The 6,000-nt window shown below is 30.6% G+C and overlaps 1 protein-coding gene across 1 annotated transcript in view; it reads right to left on the bottom strand.

Annotated features, from left to right (window-relative positions):
• Positions 1-497: 497 nt before the first annotated feature.
• LOC108903544 (homeotic protein ultrabithorax) overlaps positions 498-6,000 on the bottom strand; it is a 286,543-nt gene continuing 281,040 nt past the window's right edge. Inside the window, exon 3 of the mRNA XM_018705767.2 lies at positions 498-601. The gene's annotated coding sequence lies outside the window, so the exon portion shown is untranslated. The remainder of the gene's footprint in view (positions 602-6,000) is intronic.

The following is a 6,000-nucleotide window of genomic DNA, read 5'->3' as shown; positions in this document are numbered from 1 at the left end:
AATGTACAATTCAGAAATTGCTACTGATAACCATAGAGTATTTTCTACTAACATCAAAATTCATAAATCTTACAATATTGCACGGATAAGTGCTTTTAAATCACTTACTAAAATTATAACAGAAATTTTGATGTTATTTAAAAAAGAGCACTACTGTTATAATACAATAATAATTAATATGTAGTATTTACAGCTTTAAGTATGTAAAACAAAATATCAGTCACTTATACAATATATTTATATAATTTAGACTTAATCTTCTAAAATAGGATTATATTTTACGTATATCGTTTAATTTTCTGAATTATGGCACATGAAACCAGTTACGTATTTTCAAGTAATTTTTCGGATAAAAAACTTTTTACAAAATCATATTTAATTAAAAAAATATGGGTCAAAAAAATATTTTACTCTTAAATATTTAGTTACTTTGGATCATAAATAATATGTTACACTATCCACTAGAGTATACACATATTTCACAGGGGTCCAGTTTTGGTTGTAGTACGTATTTTCTGTTTAGGTGTGGTCCGATTTAGTGGAAATTCCTGGTTCCGGCACTTCCTGTTTTCGGACGCCTGAGGCATTGCCACTCCGAGGCCTGTAATAATTTTACAAAATTTAGTCAAATAGCCAATTAGCATTTAATACTATTCTTAATGGTACATGCAGAAAAAATACTCCGATAGCTGGAGTAATCGGTTAAATGTCAAAAAGCAAGCCTCAAGCTTCCGAGAAACTTTTGACTATAGATATTTTCATGTAGGGTGTACCTACCAGATTCAGAACATCTATAGTCCGTACAATATTTATTGAGTTAGAATTCCAAGAAAAGAATAAGCCAATAAAGTACTGTTATCGGAACTACTGTAACAATTTACCGCGTCATGGGCGTGCCTTGAAATTTTCCGCCAATATCTTTCCACTTCGGGTGTGGAATGCGTTTAATTCCAAGAAAGTGACGCAGGGGTCTTCTTAGAATTCTGTTTCAACAAATACCTATCGTACGGACTATACGTGTTTACAGTGTTTACATTTCAAAGAAAGCATTGCTCTAAATCAAGCAGTTACGACAAAAAAATTTTGGTGCTTAAGTTTGTAAGTTTTTTTTTTTATTAAAATCATACTTTACTTATTTGGAATAATGTACTACATAAGTCAATCTAAATGCTTGGAGATGTCGTCTCAAATCAGCTTCCTAGGACAATTTTTTTATTGAAAGGGATTATCTAGATCTATCTAGAAGATGGTAATAAATTGTAGACACATTTCTTGTTATAGCACTCTTCACATTGAAATGAAAAACGCTACAAGTATGTACCTCAACCTAAATAATAGATACGCTAAACTTGAAATAAAAAAAAGTTTTCATACTTCTTGTCTTTATCTAAACTACTAATAGTGATAAAACAATTTGTACTTGACGTAAATGAGTAATTTTAAATAAAAAGATATTCATCCTCTAAAAAACTAAGAATTTTAAAACACGTGCCTTAAATGAGTGAAAAAAAGTCACATCAAGATTGATGTACTAAAATTTGTTATTTTGCTGATAAAGTGCTTATAAACAGTGAAAGAAGCATTTTCATTTGTTTAACTATCGGCGTTTTGAGTATACAATACTGAAAAACCCGTTTTCAGAAATTTTAATCCGAAGAAATCTCAGAAACAAGCATCTCCCGACCCAACTTTCTGCTTCTTTTCTGTTACTGGGTAAAGTCTCTATGAAATTCGGAACACCTTATTCACTGGGTGTTTTGTAAATCCATATTACAACTTCCAAAAGTTTATTTCTTGCATTACTTTATTTGAATGAAAATTTGAATATGGCTTGCTTTTCGAATAATATGAAATAATTTTTACTTACAAATATATAGATAACATTACAATTTAAATGCGATATCTAATTTTCAAAATACTCCGTAGGTATGCGACCATTCTTCGTTACTGATTGAAAGATATTTATATCAATTCAGTAAATTTTTGCATTTAATTGGTTATATACCATTAGTCCAAGTTTTATCAACCTAAGTCAAACATCTCTAGAGATATTTTAATTAATGTGATATTTTCTTTAAACGTCAACACCCTACATCTCGCAAATCGGTGTTTTAGTTCATTAAGAAATATTAGTTGAAAGTATCCAAAGAACCTCCTGAAGGAAAATTGGGCAAAGTTTTTTTTTTTATTTATAAACTTTGATTAATTAGATTTTCAATAACAAATATCAATAGTGTGTTCTGAATATTTTTACATAATAAAAATCTGGCACAAGTGATTTAAATATTCCAGATCATAAAGTTAGGAAGTGTTTCGAAATATTTCCTGTTCGATAAAAGTGTGCATTTTTCGATAGGTTGAACTTTAGCAGATATAACGCATCACAGATATATACGCACACGGGCCATTTATATTTGAAACTTTTATTTGGAAAATATTGCTATACAAGTTGTCAGATAATAAAACAAAAGTCGATAAATTATTGATGAATCTCGACTATCCATCCGCCTACAAAGGCAACTCATGCAATGACGATATATTTTGATAAAGTGTATTTGGCTAAAGTCGGTATAATAGAGTAGACGAGTAGATTTAGTTTTCTGATTCTTTTCTTCCTGCGACCTACTTCGTGGATTGAATTTGTTATGTTGTCACTGCACGATTACGTATAAAATATTTTTAAAAAGCACAGATGATTTATTAGATTAGATATTTTATTTTTTAGAAGATGTTTTCACAACTAAAAAGAAAAAATTCACGTCGAAGTAATTGAATTCACATATCTTAGTCTGCAGAGGTAGTAAATACAATTAGTGATTTTTGAATAGGTATGTAAATGTTTTTAATTTTGTGGAATAAATATGACTGCATCTCCTGAAACTTGTTTCAGGCATTTCTGTACTATGGCTAATATACACTGACATATATTTCTTCGAAAACTATGCAACTGGACTTACCATACGTGCGCTAAACAAAGGAAATACATAATAATTATTTATTATTTATTAGCCGCCACTTAAGGTGTTCTATAGGTAATTTATGCTTCAGTTTTATGCGCCATCACTAGACAGTAATGAATCATCAAAACAGTTAATATGTAATAGATTAGGTTCGAAGAAAGAGAAACTACTGTAAATTTTGAAAAATGGCAAGTACCTAAAAATCAATATTATTAAGATAAAAAATCGCAAAAATTATTTTATTACAATTTTTATTAAAATCGGAACTAAGTTATACGTTGGAGGAAGAAGCTGCAGGCCGATATAATGTAGAATAAATCAACAAAGTAAAAATTCTTCGAACAAATAAATGTCAAATACTTATTATTCATCTTCATAACACCAAAATACCAGTTTCACCAGCAAAATAAGTATCATTAATCAAACTATCAGAAAAGTTTTTTAAACAATATTGGCACAATATTGAATATTTTGTAGCATTTTTCTTAAAACAAAGTGGACTAGCATATAATACATATTTTATTTATAGAATAAAGGACCCCACACACAGTCAACGGAAATCGGCGACCCGTCAAATTGCCTGAAAATTAAATATGTTATAGTTTGAGATGTCCTGATCAAAAGTTGTCACGGGCCCAAGACCCAAAAATTAATACTTATCGTGATAAGTGACATTGAAAATGAGCGAGTCCCATCGCGCTTATACATAGTCTTTTTACAGAAAGCCACATGACACTTCTCTTTCTATCTCTTTCTCTGTGCGAGAAACAGTGCGAGTTCGCATGTGGCACCTTCTTGAAACAAAGAAAAGATTGTTAAAGGAATAAAAAGGCAGGCACAAAGAAAAAAGCGGGCGTAAAATAAGAAAAACAGACATACAGGAAAAAAGTTGTCAAGAAGCAAAAAAATCAGGAACAATGAAAAAAAGGCAAGTTCAAAGGAAGAAAAGCTTACGTAAAAAATACCCAAGCGAATAGAAAGTAAGAAAAGTCAAAAAGCGGACGTAAAGGAAAAAATATGCGTAATATAAAAATAAGCAGGTGTCTAATAAAAGAAGCGGGACAAAAATGGCATGCGTAATGTTAAAAAATGCAGGTACAAAGAACAAGGCAGACGTAAAGAATAAACCAGCGGATAAAAACGGCATACAGTAAAAGTAAACAGGCGTGTGGTAAAAACAAGCACACGGTAAGTAACAAAAGTAGGCGTAAAAAAATGCAGGCCTACAGAAAATAGTTGGCGTAAAAGTGGGTGTACAGCAATAAAAAGGAACGTAATATACAAGCGGGTGTATAATAAAAAAGCAGGACTAAAAATTGCAGACGTAATGTAAAACATAGGCCGGCAAAAAAAAACACGAGTGAAAAGTAAAACAAATGGGCTTAAACTAAAAGAGCAAGTGTAAAATAAAAACGCGGGCACACAATAAAAAAGCAGCGTCAAAAGTTTTTTTTAAATTTTCTGACATTGTATACCTAGTTTTCCAGTTTTTTCAAAATCATTGTTTGAAAACTAGTCTCACAATGTACCTAAGTATATATAATATTTTTATATATGCCATTTCATTCCCATTTACATTTAAACAACTATTTAAAATGTTTGTTTTATAATTATGTACAAAATAATATAGTACTTAATTAAACTTAACTATATACATCATTTACACAAAATATGTAAAAGAGTAGGTATAAGTATATGATTTTGAAAAAAAAACTGCCACACCAAAATCACTTTTACTTATGCCTACTTTCCCATAAGAAAAAAACTTCATAAACCTCCACTTTGGCAGATGTATAAAAATTATGTAAAATGCCCGATATAAGAATATCCGTAACAAAATAAATTTTATTTGCGATTTACAGTGCAGACGATATAAGCGGACATAAATCAGCGTTTATAAATTTATCTGGGTTCTATTCTTCTTGAACCGCTTCACTTAGTTGGCTCTGGCCGTATCTCAGAGTCCATGTCTAAGGATATTTATCCTGACGTATAATGCGCTGCTGTATGAAATTTGTCGCACCATTAAACACTCATGTATATGTTGGTTTGCATTGAGGTTGATACACTCGCTAGAAAATCTCATAATGCTTAAACTTGATTTTTATAGATCTAGTGGTAAGAAATTCCGTTTCCTCCAAAACTAGGTTGTTACAAATATAAGTTTTTGTTAATTTTTTAATGTCTCAGTGTTTGTTGTCTAGTAAAAAGAAAAACGTTTGTTGTTTATATGCTTATAACAGGGACATGAGTCATAATGTGTAAATTTTTATTTGATCATGCGTTGACGTAGGTCAAGAGTGTAAAGTATGCTACCGGAAGATTCATTTAAAATTCGCCAAGCAATTGTTTCAGCGCCACCCGCAAGCAAATTTCGTATCACGTATACCGACTACCTTTTACCGACATCCTTGTTATTCGATCTCTGTTCGAACCACTATGATTACATTTAGCTGTGATAGAGAAGATATATTATGTACACCGTCAACTGTGACTGTAACGATACGTGGTTCTACACTGGCTGTATTGTTTACTAGCATTTACGCTCCTTGATAAATATTAATAGTGATTGATGCAATATTCTAAATTTACTATTCTCAGTACGAACATTTTACGATCGTCGTATGCTAAGGAATGTTTTATGGAAGATCCGAAGATATACCATATACTTAAATAGACAAATAGAAAATATATTATACAGGGTGACAATCAAACTCTATGTTTTATAAAGACAGCTTTATTAGTATAGGAGTTACAACAGCGTCATATTTAAGTACTAGGTACATTTAACTTCTACTAAAACTCTTCGAATTCCGATTTTTTTTAATAATCTGGTTTAATCAAATATATTATACGTAACTATCAGTAGGTAGGTATTATTAAAAGTACGCTATAATAGCTTTTATTATATTGTATTTTTAGGGAAACTCAGAAATGAAGTTATGACAAAACTAACTCTTGGCATAAGAAAGTTAAGTTTGGTTTTCTGTTTTAAAAACATCCCTAAGTTTATTATCTTGAAGACTTATAAATTAACTTT

This window comes from Anoplophora glabripennis, unplaced genomic scaffold, assembly GCF_000390285.2.
Source record: "Anoplophora glabripennis isolate ALB-LARVAE unplaced genomic scaffold, Agla_2.0 scaffold25, whole genome shotgun sequence".
NCBI lineage: Eukaryota > Metazoa > Arthropoda > Insecta > Coleoptera > Cerambycidae > Anoplophora > Anoplophora glabripennis.
Note: the sequence above shows the minus strand (reverse complement) of the source record. Positions and strands in the feature narration are given on the sequence as shown.